Raw genomic sequence first — 18,190 nt, forward strand, 5'->3', positions numbered from 1 at the left:
TAGCAATCATTCAATGAATAAGAATAAAGACAGAAAATCTGACATACAATGTCTATCTAGAAAAAAATGTAAGACCAATGGAAGATGTGATGCAGTAAAGTGCAAGATTGCAGGAGGGGAGTAACAAAATTGTGTGAGTACAGCGAGAGAGCAGTAGAGCGAGCAATAAAAGGAAAAAGGAGCGATAAAGCAAGGAGCGCATGGGAAAGCAGAAGAGCCAGAGAGCGAGCGAGCAAGCAGAAGAACAACAGAGCGAGCATCAGAGCAAGAAAGAGCGAGCGAGCAAGCAGAAGAACAACAGAGCGAGCATCAGAGCAAGCGAGAGCGAGCGAGCAAGCAGAAGAACAACAGAGCGAGCATCAGAGCAAGCGAGAGCGAGCGAGCAAGCAGAAGAACAACAGAGCGAGCATCAGAGCAAGCGAGAGCGAGCGAGCAAGCAGAAGAACAACAGAGCGAGCATCAGAGCGAGCGAGCAAGCAGAAGAACAACAGAGCGAGCATCAGAGCAAGCGAGAGTGAGCGAGCAAGCAGAAGAGCAAGCGCGCGAGCAGAAGAGCAAGCGCACGAGCAGAAGAGCAAGCGCGCGAGCAGAAGAGCAAGCGCGCGAGCAGAAGAGCAAGCGCGCGAGCAGAAGAGCAAGCGCGCGAGCAGAAGAGCAAGCGTGCGAGCAGAAGAGCAAGCGTGCGAGCAAGCACGCGAGCAGAAGAGCAAGCGTGCGAGCAAGCACGCGAGCAGAAGAGCAAGCGTGCGAGCAAGCGCGCGAGCAGAAGAGCAAGCGCGCGAGCAGAAGAGCAAGCGTGCGAGCAGAAGAGCAAGCGTGCGAGCAAGCACGCGAGCAGAAGAGCAAGCGTGCGAGCAAGCGCGCGAGCAGAAGAGCAAGCGCGCGAGCAAGCGCGCGAGCAGAAGAGCAAGCGCGCGAGCAGAAGAGCAAGCGTGCGAGCAGAAGAGCAAGCGCGCGAGCAGAAGAGCAAGCGTGCGAGCAAGCGCGCGAGCAGAAGAGCAAGCGTGTGAGCAAGCGCGCGAGCAGAAGAGCAAGCGCACGAGAAGAGCAAGCGAGCGAGAAGAGCAAGAGCACGAGCAGAAGAGCAAGTGCGTGAGCAGAAGAGCAAGCGCGCGAGCAGAAGAGCAAGCGCGCGAGCAGAAGAGCAAGCGTGCGAGCAGAAGAGCAAGCGTGCGAGCAAGCGCGCGAGCAGAAGAGCAAGCGTGCGAGCAGAAGAGCAAGCGTGCGAGCAAGCGCGCGAGCAGAAGAGCAAGCGTGCGAGCAAGCGCGCGAGCAGAAGAGCAAGCGAGCGAGAAGAGCAAGCGCACGAGCAGAAGAGCAAGCGAGCGAGAAGAGCAAGAGCACGAGCAGAAGAGCAAGCGAGCGAGCAGAAGAGCAAGAGAGCGAGCAGAAGAGCAAGAGAGCGAACAGAAGAGCAAGAGAGCGAGCAGAAGAGCAAGAGAGCAAGCGAGAAAGCACAAGTGCAAGAGAGTGAGCGAGAGTGCAAGTAAAAAAGCAGAACCACAAGAGAAAGCAGAATAGTGAGATAGCGAGCGAAAAAGCAGGAGAGCACGAGATTAGTTGAGCTCAAGAAAGAGAGAAGAGCATGAATGAGAGAAAAAGCGAAGAAGACGGGTAAGAGAGCAAATAAATTTGTAGAGCAATAGAGGTTAAGAGGAATAGCGAGGAGAGAAAGCAATAGCCAAAGAGACTGTGCCAGAGGCAGCGTGAGGCCTAGAGGAAGAACAAGACGTGAGATACTGCAGAGAAAAAGGAAAAGTGAGAGAGAACGAGAGGACACAACACTTCTTTCTTGTCCTCAGTTACAGTAGCTCAAGCTGCTGAGTTTTTGGCAGTCTCCCACTGAGCAGTTCACAACAGGCTGCACTTTATGTCTGCTACAAGCCCCTGTCACAGAGAGACCGCCGGTGGCAAAAATTGCTCTATGGGAATGTACAGTAGCGGGTTTGTCACGAATAGACATAAGAACACAAAGCTGTAATAAAGCAGCTTGAGACTGAACCCAAAACGATGGCATCAGAGGTGAAGAAGAAAAAGAAAGTATTTGTTAAATTGTATTAGCTGCATGGCTAGAGACAAAAAGTGCAAAACAGAATGGACAGAGGGGGAAGACGGGTCTCCAGCAGAATAGAACAAGGTGTGGCTCTTTATTAAAAAAATATATATTGTAATTCCACTGCAAATGGAAGAATCACTGAACATCCGCACTTTCCTCAGGCGCAGAATGAACTCAGTGTACGGGAAAAGCAGCAGACCCAATGATGGGTGTCCTCAGACGTCATTTAAGGTCTGCTATTTTGAGTTTAGTTTATAAAAAAAAAAAAAAAAATATAACATTGTTAGACTAATGTAGATCAAGGGCCGCAAAAAAGTTAAACTTCTCTTTTCACATTGAGCTGTTTAAAGGTATAGAAAAAAAAATAAATATATATTTACACCACACACACACACACACACACACACACACACACACACACACACACACACACACACACACACACACACACACACACACACACACACACACACGGCAGATTAAAAGTATTTAGTAAGGCCTAAGCCACATGGCGAGAAAATCGGTGCGAGTGGATTGCGATAAAACATGGCATTCCACTCGGACCAATATTAGCCTGTGTGTCAGCACACATGAGCGATTATTTTCTCAGCCCTAATCGGACCCAGAAAACAATCGCAGCATGCTACGACTAATGCGAGACTCTCTCGCACCCATTCAAGTGAATGGGGCGAGAGAGAAAAAAAAAAAAAAAAAAAATCGCACTGCACTCGCGGTACACCGGTGTACTGCAAATGGAAAGCGAGAATTACAATAGCCTCTATGGAGGAGAGAGGGAGATAAATCCCTCCCTCCCCTCCTCCGTGCCGGCCCGCCCCGCGCAGCACCGGCCCGCCCGCACTGTCGGACCACAGTCGCAGGGACACTAGCATGACACTTGGCTCCGCTATGCTGTCAGCGCGAGCCGAGTGTCATGCAAGCATCGCAGTAGTGCCTCTGGCCTAAGTCACCCACTTCCCTGGGCAACAACTCTTTTTTTTTTTTTTTCTTCATTTTCTAATACATGAGATTTTAGAACTTTTTCTACACATTTCGGCATTGCAGATTCCAAATCTGAAATCCGTTTTTTGGTGCATGCTTTAGTTTTTTGGCAATTTTAATTTCTTTTTGTTACAGTTTATGGCATATGCATTGGATTTTCAATTGGCGTTAAAGGGCAACAACTCAAAACAACAACACAAAGGAATGCCTTTTCATATTCCCATGGTTTGGCGTGAACCTAAGGACCACAACAGTGACCGTTATTTCTGTCTGATCCATACACAGGGCATCGGCAAGAAAAAAAAAAAAACGATATATGGTGGATATCCTAATATTCCTTCAGCAATATGACCTATTCCACAATCTGAGACACTCACGGTTCCAGTTTTCAATGGTTTTATTTTTTGCAAGGACGAAGAAAGTGAACATGGTGATCAAATGTATTTTGATAAGAAGCATGAGGAAATTAATGTAGAATCTGAGGGGTCTTATACCAAGCAGTCAGCAGTTTACCCAACCCGAATTGAATGATTTAGTAAGAGATTTGGGCCTATCAAATAAAGCAGCTGAGTTACCGTATTTTCGGACTATAAGACGCACCCTGGTTTTAGAGCAGGAAAATAGGAAAATAAAATTTTAAGCAAAAAATGGAGTCATGACACACTGTTATGGGGCGAGGATCTGCTGCTGACACTGTTATGGGGGTAATGTCCCCAAATTCTCTACTAAGGTACCCCATCCTGGTAATGATCCTCATGCCTTGTATATACAGTATATACCCCCAACCTGCTCATATACCCCCATCCTGCTCAAATACCCCCATCCTTGCTCATAATATACCCCCATTCTGCTCATAATATACCCCCATCCTGCTCATAATATACCCCCATCCTGGTATACACCCCCATGCTGGTATACGGCCCGCATCCTGTGGCACATAAAATAAAATAAACGTTCATACTCACCTTACCTCACCTCACTCCCTGCAGCATCGCTCCTCCTCCAGTCTGTGTCAGCACCGCTGAGTGGACCCGTCCCCGTTCCCCTGCAGTACCGCGATCTCCTCCTGGCTGCCGGCGGCCGCTGAGTGGAGCCATCCCCGTTCTCCTGCAGCACTTCGATGTCCTCCTGGCTGCCGGTGGCTGCATGTGGACACGTGCGCACAGCGATGAAGTCATCGCTGTGCGCACTGCTAGTCTCCACTCAGCGGCCGCCGGCACAGACAGGAGGACATCGCGATACTGCAGGGGGAACGGGGATGGCTCCACTCAGCGGCCGCCGGCAGCCAGGAGGAGATCGCGGTACTGCAGGGGAACGGTGACAGGTGAGTGTGCTGATTCACTGCACCCCGCGATGATGATGCGCGGGGGGCAGTGAATACAGCCGCACATGATCACTCCAAGCTGTAGTTGCCAGGGGTGATCATGTGGGCCGGCTGTTTATCCCTCGCCCATCATCCCGCCCACCTGTCAGCGCTGAGAGATGATGGGCGGGAGGATGGGCGTGCATATTAAATGAGCGGGTCCACGTGGTCACGGCAGGCGCTGCTGCAGCCTGCTCGTGCCCCAGATGATCCGATCCACTGCAGCACCCTAATTCCGCGCAGCCCTACATTCAGACAATAAGACGCACCCCCCACTTTCCCCCAACATTTGGGGGAAAAAAAAGTGCGTCTTATGGTCCGAAAATTACGATATTAGCCTCCAGGCTTCAAGAAAAGAATGTTCTTCACCGGTCAGCTAAAGTTTCCTATGCAAGGAAGCGTGAACAAATTTGTGTACTTTTTTCCCCAAAGACAAACGCTTTGTTTTCTGATATATTAGTAGTCTTCTCAGCCAGCTAGGTGTTACCACGTACAGTCCAGCATCATTTTTCCCCCACCTCACTTCACAAACTTGGCTTAATGAAGCAGTTTGTTCGGGCTTTGAATAGAGAAAGCGAATGCTTTCAACATATTATTTCTGCTTTTCCTGCCTTGTCTTTCGAGAAGATAACAGCAGGGATAATGGGTGGACCTCAAATTCGAACCCTTATACGTGACAAAAATTTGCGAAGAAGCTGAATAAGAAGGAGAAAGCAGCATGGCAGTCTTTTGTGGCAGTTACAAAGAACTTCCTTGCCAACAAAAAGCAGAAAACTATGAACTTCTGATTCAGAGGATGCTGTTGGCTTTCAGCGACACTGGATGTGACATGAGCGTTAAGATTCACTTCCTGAACAGTCACCTTGATAAGTTTCCCGAAAATCTTGGAGCTGTTAGTGGTGAGCAGGGAGAACGCTTTCATGAAGATCTGAAGATGACGGAAGAGTGTTATCAGGGGTGATGGGACAAAAATATGACCGCAGACTACTGCTGGAGCATCAAACGAGATTGTCCTCAACAAGTACACAAACACAAGAGCTACAAATGCAAATTTTTCCATCAAAAGAATTTAAATACGTTTTGTGCATATTTTATGATTAAAATAAGTGTTTTAATAGGTTCTATTTCGAAAATTGTAGACAAATTGTGATGCAATCATATTTTTTCAAGTATTTACTGCATTACATTATTACATTTTCACAAAGATGATGCCCAAGAAGCATTCTACGTCATTATGTTAAACTAAATGTTGAAATTGGTACAATAAGATGAAAACCTAAAATCTTGAATTGAAAAAAACTGTAGCTAGAGAAAAAAAAAACTAATCTCAGATTTGAGATAAGCACACTCGAATTAAAAACAAGTGGTTTTGTGGATGCAAAAAAAATTTTGTTCCCCAGTGTTTTCTAAGAAAATGTATGGTAAAACGTGCTATTGACATGAATTTCTCACTATACGTCATCTGTAACAACAGCCATGAAATCCACACAAAGATATCAAACCACAGATGTCCAGAAATTAAATTTGTGTATGGGTAGGATTCCACTTGCAAGAGACTCGCATGTATCTCGCATTGCATTACTCGGGATGGCCTGCCTCTTTCCCAACAGGAGTGTCTCAGCTGCATAGAAATACATGCGGCTGACCCGCTCCTGTCGGGAAAGAGGCAGGCCATCCTGAGTAATGCAATGCGAGATATGCGCAAGTCTCTTGCAAGTGGAATCATAGCCTAATAATGAGAAATGACAGGGAAAAAAACATATGAAGAAGGAGGCAAAAAAGCCATGGAAAGTCATGAAACCAGCTGAAATCTATCAGTAATAAGAAAGCAATCCTGCCATTCTGTGAAAAATATCAGCTGGTTTAATGGATGGCCTATAAAAAGGTGACTGATTACCAAGGTGCCACACAAGAAACAGCTTATGATGGGTAAAACCGGTGAGCTGTCTCAAGACCTTTGTAACCTTATTGTTGCAAAACACACTGATGGCACTGGTTACAGAAGAATTTCTAAACTACTGAAGGTTCCAGTGTGCACGGATAGGTAATCCGGAAGTGGAAAGCATCATTTCACCATAACACGCCCAATAGCAAGTGTTCCACACAAGATTTCAGACAGAGTAGTTAATGGACTTATCAGAAGAGTCAAAGATTCAAGGACCAACTGGAGAGCTATAGAGAGACACATCAGCAGGTAAAATTGATTCAAAGAAAATAATAAAGTAGTACACTCATACTCCATGGCCTGTATGCACGCTCACCACAGTAGAGTCCAAAGTTGAACAAAAAGTATGTTAAAGCATGTTTAAAGTTTGCTCAACATTTAGACAAGCCTGTAAAATAGTGGGAGAGTATAGCCTGGTCAGAGGAGACCAAAATTTAACTCATTGGATGCCATAATATACCATGTTTGGAGACCAAAAGGCACTGCATCACCACAAAAACATTAAAATAGTAAGGTTTGGAGGTGGGAACTTCAAGGTGTGGGGCTGTTTTTCAGCATACGGCACTGGCAAACTTTATGTAATTGAAGGAAGGATGATGGACAAATGTACAGAGACATTCTTGATAAGAATCTGCTGCCATCTACCAGAATGATGAAGACAAAACGATGGTGAACATTTCAGTAAGATAATAATCCCAAACACAGAGCCAAGGAAACTCTACATTGGTTTCAGAGAAAAAAAATAAAGCTGCTAGAATGGCCGAGCTGATCACCAGACCTGAATCCAATAGAAAATTTATGGAACGAAGTAAAGCTCAGCGTTCATAGAAGGAGAATGGAACCTTCAGTGTTTGAAGAGTGTGTTTGTGTGCAAGAATGGTCCAAAATAACACCTGGGCAATGCATGCAATTGGTTTCTCCATACAGGAGGCGTCTTGAAGCTTACATAAATTTCAGTAAGTGTGTTTAATAATTTTTTTCAAGGGTCATTTCTTATTATTACACATTACTAAATGTATGGACATCTATGGTTTGATTTCTTTGCCTTTGTGGATTGGATGAGTTGTTACTCATATCTGGTGAGAAATTCATGTCACCTTTAGAAATATATATACTTGGAAAATTGGTCACGTGTTCAATACTTATTTCATGCAAAATATATACAACAGATGGATGCCACTGAGCTTTCATGTTTGGATGTAAATTTTAAAGCCATCTAGAAAGAGGGTCAGTAAATACATTGTGATACTTGCAAGTTTGAGACTCCATGGTAAGGAGCAATGGTTGTGTGGGAGTACCTTCAATGGAAGCGCCGTTTGTAAGCCCTCAGATGTGTGAATAGCGTAGATGGCTTGTGCAGATCAGTAGGCGATCATATGTGCCATCACGCCAGCTTATAGCGGTCAATCCTTTAAGTCTACGTTGACCTCAAATTCTTTAGAATTTACAGACATTTGAACACGTTGCCCTCAGATAATTTTTAGCGTAGACTGACGTGGAAATGTGCGGAAACAAATGTTCTGTGTCTGCGGAGTTTATTTTATTTTTTTTTTTTTAACAACCACGACATTAATGGAGCTTCTCAACTGTAGAAATACGTCTCGATGTCCTACAAAAGAGACTAAAAACAGATAAGTATATAAACCATGTAAATCGGTTTACAGGGGTAACTGCAAGCTACAAAAACAGAAACACTCGTTTCTGGATAACAGGCTGTCAGTCACATGAAAACACTCATTTGTCAATTGAAATGATTGAGAATTAATAAAATCATAGTTCTCGGCAGCATAATGCCCTGTGTATACAGGACATGCTGCCGAGAAGTATGAGCAGTCTATGCGCACAATAAAAAATCAGTCTGTGCACGCAAGAAGTGGCGGCGGACCGTCTAAGCAGGCAAAAAAAAAAGGGGAACCTGTCAGCAGATTTTTGTACCGTAAACTATTATATTAGTTTGGGGTACAAATACATCTAGGCCTTCTTTTTAGCAATCTGTTTCAGTTTAAAAGAAATCCCTTGTCCAACTTTGTATGTTGAGCCACAAGTGCAGGGCACACACAGCTCTCCGGCCTCACTCCTTTCTCTGCCGACCTTCCGCTAATGACTGACAGGTCCCTCTTCTGTCACTGATCTGCTCCCCTGCCTGAGATCTCATGTAAGTGCATGCACATATCAATGGAACACGTACTCAGGTTCTCACAGCACATGCGCAGTTCAATGGAAAGCATGTCATCGCAGCGCATGCACAGATCAATAGGCTGCATGTCCTCACTGCGCATGTGCAGATCAATAGGCAGCATGTCCTCACTGCGCATGTGCAGATCAATAGAACGCATGTCCTTATTGCGCACGCGCAGAGCAATAGAGCACATGTCCTCACTGCGCATATCAATAGAGTGCATGTCCTCACTGCGCATATCAATAGAGTGCATGTCCTCACTCCACATGCACAGATCAATAGAGCGCATGTCCAGATCAATAGAACGCATGTTCTCAGGTTCTCACAGTGCATGCGCAGATCAATAGAGCGGATGTCCTCAGGTTTTCACAGTGCATGCACAGATCAATGGAACGAATGTCCTTAGGTCCAACTCCTCACTGTGCATGTGCCTCTGTAAGATTGACAGCATTTCCTCGAGATAAAAAACCTTTTACATTAAATTTCATTAAAATTTACAGAACAACAAACCATTCTACACCGTGACCAATAGCACAAAAAACAAAAATAAAAAAAAACCAAAAGGATCATGGAACAGTCTTGACTGTATGCAACCAGTATAGAAAAATTATATTCACAGAAGATCAATTGGTAGTGCTCAAAGTGGGGCAATGATTCATTAAGAGAGCCCTCAATCTATCTTTTCACTACCTATCAATGGAGATATGACTTGCGTCACACGCACCCTAAATTAGTGCGCCTATTCCTCGGTGGTTCTCCCCGATATACTGTCCCTCATTTCCCTTCCTATTCAATGGGGATTTATGGGACGATATCACTTCGGTAATGGGAAAAGAAAAAAAAAAAAAAAAAATCGCTTATCTGGGATTATGTCAGATAGCAGCCTACCAGGCTATATTCGTTATTTCCATACAGTAGTTCCAAGGCTCTCCATGATCCTGATGAACCCCAATCAACAGATTGGGAGGGGGGGGGGGTGAACGCACAGGCTGCGATAATACTGTGGAGGATCATGGAGAACCTTGGAACTACTGTATGGTAATAACGAATATAGCCTGGTAGGCTGCTATGTGAAATACATCCCAGATAAGCGATTTTTTTGTCTTTTCCCATTACGGACGTGATATTGTCCCATAAATCCCAATTGAATAGGAAGGGAAATTAGGGACAGTATATCAGGGAAAGCCACCGAGGAATGGGGGCACCAATTTAATTTAGGGTGCTTGTGACGCATGTCATATCTCCATTAATAGGTAGTGGAAAGATAGATTGAGGGTTCTCAATGAATTATTGCCCCTCTTTGAGCATTACCAATTGATCTTCTGTGGATGAAATTTTTCCATACATACAATCTGTCATTCCTTTATCGGCTTCGGACGAGTTCTGCAGCTCCTCCTCCCAATCAGTTGAATAGAGGTGGACATGCAGTAGTCAGCCATGACCACGATATTTTTTGATTGAGCTGCTACGTTCCAGCAGCATCTGAGATCTTCTGACCGCCACCGGAAAAGGTTGATCTTCGGGGGTGCCCAGTGTCGTACCCTCACCGAGCAGATATTGATGACCTATCTTAAAAGATAGGTCTTCAATAAAAATAAAGTAGTGTCAGACCCCTTTCTATGGCCAAAACACAGATTAGATGACTGTTGGGTGAACCATTGATTAACCGCTATTGTGATCGTCTCTCCATACACAGATTTTCTAGGTTGAGCTCTCGTCTTTTCTCTATGAGAGAGCCGTTGCCAAACATGGCTGCTGGAGAATCCTTGGAAGAACAAAGATCCTAAATCCAAAATGACAAAATCGACATCTCCCTCAATGATCAGTTGACTGCTGCTCCCATACATATAAGACTATTGGAAGAACCTGACAATATCACGGATTCGAATAAGAGTGTAATGTGAGTGGAGGGAGTTTAGCCTCTCCACTTCCCTTCTTTGATATTTAACATTAAAGTGGGTATTTTGCCAATTTTTCTCTTTCTTGCACTATTGGGCTACATTGGGGCAGGTAAGTAGATAGGTAGTTACTATGTGCCCTGCTGTCAGCCCCTCTCCCCCGGTTCAGAGCGGTCATGCGACCGCTCCTGCCATGATGTCACGTCGACAGGCCAGGAGCTTATGCTTGCAATGTAGAAGAGCATCACAGCCCATGTCATGTAGCCGCCCTGCTTAGCAGGTACATGGCGCCAGAGTCCCCCGCACCCTCCCACACATTTTCACGTACCCTCCCCACATTCCTATTCTTCCCCGCCACTGCTGTCGGGTTCATGAGCTGGAGGGAGGGGCCTGGCAGTGGCTGCCCGTGGTATCAGCGCCAGCACCGGGCCCCCTGCTCAGGATCGCACTTCAAATGTATCGACATCACAGATGCTAATACACTTCACAGCAATGATGAGAGGCAGCGCTGCTTCTCATCACTGTCCCGCTGTCTGCTCTGACAGTTCAGCACAGCGGTGACGTCACTACTGTGCTGATATGGCCAGGGCACACAGTGCGCAAACAAGGAGCAGCGGCAGGGATTGGTAAGTATGTATTCCCTGAGCGACGTGGGGGCCTGCCGAGCCCTATGTGGTGGGGTCCTGCCGAGCCCTATGTGGTGGGGTCCTGCCGAGCCCTATGTGGTGGGGGCCTGCCGAGCCCTATGTGGTGGGGGCCTGCCGAGCCCTATGTGGTGGGGGCCTGCCGAGCCCTATGTGGTGGGGGCCTGCCGAGCCCTATGTGGTGGGGGCCTGCCGAGCCCTATGTGGTGCTGTTATTTCCAATGCTGTAGTGATGAGAGGTAAGTGTTCGGCAGAATACTGACATCCAATGAGTGTGCAGAGTGTGGGCAGAAGGCGGGGCTAGACAGTGAGGCTGGGTGGTGCTAGCTCTGACTGAGGTTTCGCATAAAAAAATGTCATGTTTGGTTGAGCTGCAGGTAAAGAAAGTGCTGCAGAGAATAAAGGGATAATTCAAGAGGAACAAAAGTTAGAAAAAAAAAAAAAAATATGTCGGAGTGTTTAAGATGACAGTACAGCATAGATTAGCTTACAAAAAATGGTTGAGCTTGTCGGACAACTCCTTTAAGAGTTAAAGAGCTTGTCCTCTACTTTTTCATTGATGGCCTCTCTCCTCAATCACAGAATTCAAAGGAAGTAAAAACATATCTAACAAAAAAACCTTCCTAAAAACATACATTTATTAATAAATATTTAAAATACATGTATCTGTAGAGTAGTGAGTTTGTCTTCCTTTGGTATTGCTTTTGTTTGAACAATTACTGTCTTGTATTTTAAATATTTATAAATAAATGTATGTTTTTAGGAAGGTTTTTTGTTAGGTATCCTCGATCATCAATGTCAGATTGGCCGGGTTCCGACATCCCGCCGATCAGCTGTCCTCGATACCGCCGGCGGCAGCAGTAGATAATGCTCAGTTCCGGAGCTGCTCAGTCTTCTCATAGTGGCTGAGTACTGCACATCCACCTCCTATTCAAGCGGATGTGCAGTACCCAACCACGGCCACTATCAGAAGACAGAGCAGCTCTGGAACTGAGCATTGTCTGATGCCACAGCAGGCACAGAGTACAGCTAATCGGCGGTAGTGCCGGTGTCAGACCCTGGCAGACCTGACATTGATGACCTATCCTAAGGATAGGCAATCAATGAAAAAGTAGGGGACATCCTCTTTAATTCACCATAAACATTTGATATTTGGCAGTTAGGCCCATTTTGTTCTTCTGAGCATGGATGGGTAATCTTTAAGGTTCCCCATACATAATAAATAAAAGATGGTTTAACTCGCAAATTTTGACCAGCATACTACATGATGTGTACGGGGGGCCTCCCGAATCTCCTCCGACAGATGTTAGGGGAGAAAAGGATCAGACTGCTGGACTGTGTTATAATGCAGAACCAGAAGTGACTGACGTCAATTACACTAAGGATATGTTCACATGAGCCATTTTTGCAGGGTTTTTTTGGTTAGTTTTCTTTTTCTTCTGCACAATCCCTGCATTTTTCATTACAGAAATGATTCAAAAATCTAATTTATGTGCTGCATTTTTTTTTCCCTTCCACTTTTCGAGCTGCCGGGCATTTTTAAAATCCTCAGCATGTTGACTTTCACAGTATTTTTGCACACAAATGGGAAAAAAAACAAAAAACAAAAAAAACAAAAATGTAAAAGTGCTGCAAATTGGTGCATACTGTACATTGTTTTTCCTGCTACAACTCAGGTTTGTGGTGATATATCGTCGTCGTCGTCTTGTCTCCGGAGCGCTAAGATTTTATTTCTCTTCTCTTCTATTGGTTTACACGAGCTTTTACGTCTATACTACACTAACGGAGACATCTGCACTTAATGGGCGCTGGAATATGGTTTTCTCTCTTAGTAAAGGAAGCTAAAATTGCATTTTAGTAAAGACCAAAAAAAACCACAGCATTTATAAAATAAAACAGATACAAAAAGCCGCCCTAATCTCCAACTACGGTAATCTGGCATCTGTTTACTATGATGTAAAAACCTCTCATAAGTGGAAACAACTGCGTACCCATTATCTAGATGTAGAAACTTACCGTATGTGAGAGGAGCAGATTGAGAAACATCCCAAAAGTTAGAGCGTACCTTCACTGTTTCACAATGAATCCAGACTGAATAAATGGAATTTACGGAAAAAAAAAAAAAAAAAAAAAAAAAAGATTCAATATCTATTAAAATCTAAAGATTGGGTTTAAAAGAAAACAAAAAAAAGCCAAGAAAACAAAATATTGTAACTATTAAAGGTCCATAAATGTCTAGAGCCTAAATGGATGATCAGGCACGATACCGAAAACCGCAAAGAATCCATGAAAGACAGAAGTCTCCGAGACCTCCCATACGCAGAACTGTCCACCGCTCACCACGGCATGCTACTGATCTACACTCTTCAGATTTTTGAAAGCTAAGGGTACCGTCACACTTTAGCGACGCTCCAGCGATCCCACCAGTGATCTGACCTGGTAAGGATCGCTGGTGCGTCGCTACATGGTCGCTGGTGAGCTGTCAATCAGGCAGATCTCACCAGTGACCAGCCTCCAGCGACGCGTGGAAGCGATGCTGCGCTAGGTAACTAAGGTACATATCAGGTAACCAAGCACTTGGTTACCCGATATTTACCTTGATTACCAGCGCACACCACTTAGCGCTGGCTCCCTGCACTCGTAGCCAGAGTATACATCGAGTTAATAAGCAAACCGCTTTGCTTATTTAACCGATGTGTACTCCGGCTACGTGTGCAGGGAGCCGGCACTGGCAGCCTGAGAGCGACGGACGCTAGTAACCAAGGTAAATATCGGGTAACCAAGCAAAGCACTTCGCTTGGTTACCAGATATTTACCTTTGTTACAGCTTACCGCAAGCTGCAAGTTGCTCTCTCGCTGTCAACCACAGCGTTCTGTGCTTCACAGCGGGAGAGCAACGTCCAAAAAATGAACCAGAGCAGTGTGTAACGAGCAGCGATTTCACAGCAGGGGCCAGATCGCTGCTCAGTCTCACACACAGCGAGATCGCTAATGAGGTCACTGCTGCGTCACAAAAACCGTGACTCAGCAGCGATCTTGCAAGCGATCTCGCTATGTGAGAAGTACCCCTAAATCCAGATACAGACACTTGTGTTTAATAATTGTATTGCTCAACAGCCTTGTTTTTGCCAGAGTACAGCTGTTTCACCCGCAAAAGCACTTAGCAGAACTGAGCACTTGTGGCTGCTGACAGGACGCCACCGGCACCGAAAACAGCTGATCGGCGGGGGTAGCAGGTGTCGGACCCCGGCCAAATCAGACATTGAAGACCTATCCTATGGGTAAGCAATTAATGTAAAAGTAATGGACAACCCCTTCAAGTGATTAAAACAGAGGTTATACTGATGGTGCACCCTACCCACCAGCAGAGGTTCACCATAAGATAGTGGTGCCCCCACTCCTCAACGGCACCCCCTTACTGGCCATGTGTTGCCCTATAGCAATTATTAGCAGCAAACAGTACAGAGGGGAACTTATCAGGGAGTAGATGCAGGGTGCCTCAACATGTTTCACTTCAAGGCTCCATGAGGTGGTCAATGCATAAAAGAGAAGTGAACGGCTGGTAGCCGTATGCTTTATCTGTGCTGGATATCATAATATGAGGGGACCCTAAGCCAAATATTTTATACCACAATACTGACCCGCAGAAAGTGCCTGTGATTGGTTGCACCCAGACGCTGTCACACAGGCTGGGGGCATGTCTGATTTCAACCAATCTCAGATGTCAGGATGGCTGGTAGGCAAGGAAAGCAGTGCATATGGATGAGCAAGATTGAGCGGCCCAGGAAGTGAATGGGTGGCCGTGGGAGCAGTGTACAGCCGCACCGGAGCCTCGCTAAGTATGAAGGGCTTTATTTTTTCCTATTTTTTTTTTCATTGCCCGAGTGTCCGATCCAGACCCGATCCGGATCAAACACTCAGAATCCCAGGCCAGAGTCCAGCACTCGGGTACCTTTGAAACCGAGCGGATCTGGACTCCGGTCCGCCCATCACTAATTGTTAGTCCAATTCTTTTTAAGATAGTAATTGCTAAAAGAGGTTCTAAGTAGTACTAGAAGCTGAAGATGAGCCATATGGTTTGGAGGCCTCAATACTTCACAAGGTTTGAAGATGAACGTCTGATATTTGCAGTAACTCCACAAACGTTCCCATTATGGCACAAATACAGACTCATGTAGTTTACTTCCCACTATAATATGGACTTTATTTCTTACAAAACATGACAAAGTTAAATGTCATCACGAGACACGAACTTCAGAGAACTCAACCACTAGGCCACTGCCTATTATTAATCATTGGTGGTGGGGGGGGGGGGGGGGGTCACCACAAATTGCCATCGGTTTGATGGATCAGATTTTCATCTTTGTCAATGAGTTTCTCAAGTACCCCCCAAAAAAAAAAAAAAAAAAAATCCAGGCCTCCCCTACCTGTAAAACAAGGAAAGCACAAGGATGGAACACAATTGGCATCAGGGTGGGGTTCATGAATTTTCCAGACCCGTAATTTTGAGTTAGTGATTTTGATCCAAAAATTTCTCCTTGATTTTACGGGAGACTTTGCTTTTTCCGGAGCATCTGATACTCCGGGACAGATTATAAAATATGTAGAATAGTTATCCAGAAGACGGCAGCAGCGGTCACAGGTGAAGATGCATGGGTAACCAGACCAAAATTCAGGAGATGGAGGCGGCAGTCCAAATAAAATCCTTCTTTAGTTACCCGTGCAGGAGATTGGCCATACAAGCGTCAAATGGCTCTAGATTGAGCATTGTTTATGATGCATTGACACTTATCCCATTGATAAATCGCTATATATACACACTACATCTATGAAAGTGGTGTCACTGACCACATTTTTCACATTATGTTTGTACATATGGATTTTTGCAATTTCCCTGCTCCCCTGACAGAGGCCAAAACATTGCCCCCATCCAGTGCCAGGAGCCTACAGCTGACGTGAGCAGATCTGGTGGCACAGACTGAGCATCCGCTAATGCAGGGGTAGGCAATTCATTTCCCCGAGGGGCCACATGAGACAACGTGACGGGTGTGGAGGACGAATCTATAGGCTGATATGAATTCTGCTCAATATTATTAACATACTAGAATTATTATATATTAATATTAAATTGCAGTCAAAAGTACCCTCGTTCGAAGAAGCACTAATCCACATAAAACGGCTGATTGAGGTAGAGGGCTTTGATGCTGGAAGAAGTCGGGACGATTGGGCAGTCACTTCAAAAAGTGGAGGGACTTTATTATAATCTACAACAATTCGGAGGAAATAGAAGGCCTAATGTCACCATTTAAGTAGACGGCGTGGTATCACTGAGAAATTAGGTGGTACACTTGGAGGATTGGAGGTTAAAGGTGACTAGCAGGTGGGAGTGGGTTTGAGCAGAGGGGGCATAGTTAGCAACGTCGTTGCGTGTGACACCTACGAGCATCCGCTAACGATCAGAAATACTCACTAAATCGTTGATACGTCGTTCATTTCCCAAATATTGTTGCTGGACGCAGGTTGTTAGTCGATCCTGAGGCAGTACACATCTACATGTGACACCCCGGGAATGACTGACAACAGCGTTCCTGCGTCCTCCGGCAACGAGGTGGGCATGTCGTTAATGCAGCTGCTCTCTGCCCCTCCGCTTCTATTGGTGGGCCGCTGTGTGACGTCGCTGTGATGCCAAACGAACCTTCCCCTAAAAAAAGGGGTTTGTCCGCCGGCCACAGCGACGTCGGTAGGAAGGTAAGTTGGTGTGACGCGATATTGTTCGACACGGGCAGCGATTTGCCAGTGACGCACAAACGATGGGGGAGGGTGTGATCGCTAGCGATATTCCAGCGTGTAAAGCGGCCTTTACTGTGAATACTGTGAACATTGAATAGATGTTGTAGTACTGAATTGTAAAAGGAGTGATATACAATTTTCTTGTCATCTTGCGGATAATAATATCAACAATATTATTTGTTTCTATGTAATGATTTGTTTGCTTTTGAAAAATCAATAAAAATTATAAATTTAAAATAAAATATTAAATTGTGTCACTTAAGGGGTTTTCCCCACAACAATGTTAACTTTAAAAGTTTATTTTAATCAATAGATCTTGGAATAATAATTTTCACAATTGGATGCGTACTTAAAAATAAAAAAAAGTTCCTGTGCTGAGAGAATCTTCTATATGTATCCCCGCTATGTACTGTGTAATGGCCGTGTCTGACCGGTCTGATCATACCACAGATCCTGGGCAGGGGAGGAAGTAAAGTATACAGACATTACAGCACAGGATCACAGGTGATTCTTTTTGTGAGGTAAAACTTTTCCTTACATGTTCTTAAAAACAGTTTTACTTCAAAGAAACAATTATTTGTGATCGCATGCGGTACTGTCTGTAGATTTTGCTTTTCCCCTGGCCCAGGAGCTGTGGTATGATCAGACCACGTCCTTGTACAGTCAGACACAGCCATTACACAGTTCATAGCAGGGACACATGAGATCTCAGCACAGGAATATTTAAAAAAATAAATAAATAAAATCATCCAATTGTAGAAATTATTATTTCAAGCTCTATTAATAAAAATGAATTTTGTTTACGGCAAAACCCCTTTAATATTTTGTAGAACTAAGTATACAGACATCCCCCTATATACAGCATGAGCCCACACACAGCCCCCTATACACAGGGACCACCACATAGCCTCTGTACTGTATACCATATGAGCCCCCACAGCCCCATTGTATACAGTATGAGCCCCACATAGCCCCTATAAATAGTATGAGCCGCCTCCCCACATAACCTCTCTATATACAGTATGAGCCCTGACAGCCCCTCTATATACTGAGTGAGCCTTCCCATAGCTTCCTAAATACATTGAGCCCCATATAGCCCTACAGGTTTCCTCCTTTATGATGCTTTGCCGGGCCGTTACTGCAGCTGACTTCAGATGTTGCTTGTTTGTGGGTCTTTACTCTACGTTTTTCTTAATCCTGTGAAATGCAGCTCGATCAGGTTGAGATCTGGTGATTGACTCGGGCATTGCAGATTACTACATTTTATTGACTTAAAGGGAACCTGTCAGCAGATTTGGGGTCTAAGAGCTGCAGCC

General features: G+C 45.0%; 1 protein-coding gene across 1 annotated transcript in view; it reads right to left on the bottom strand.

Moving 5' to 3' along the window:
- NDUFS4 (NADH:ubiquinone oxidoreductase subunit S4) overlaps positions 1 to 18,190 on the bottom strand; it is a 185,831-nt gene that overhangs the window by 135,264 nt on the left and 32,377 nt on the right. The gene's annotated exons all lie outside the window — the stretch shown is intronic.

This window comes from Anomaloglossus baeobatrachus, chromosome 1 (assembly GCF_048569485.1).
Source record: "Anomaloglossus baeobatrachus isolate aAnoBae1 chromosome 1, aAnoBae1.hap1, whole genome shotgun sequence".
NCBI classification, from domain to species: domain Eukaryota; kingdom Metazoa; phylum Chordata; class Amphibia; order Anura; family Aromobatidae; genus Anomaloglossus; species Anomaloglossus baeobatrachus.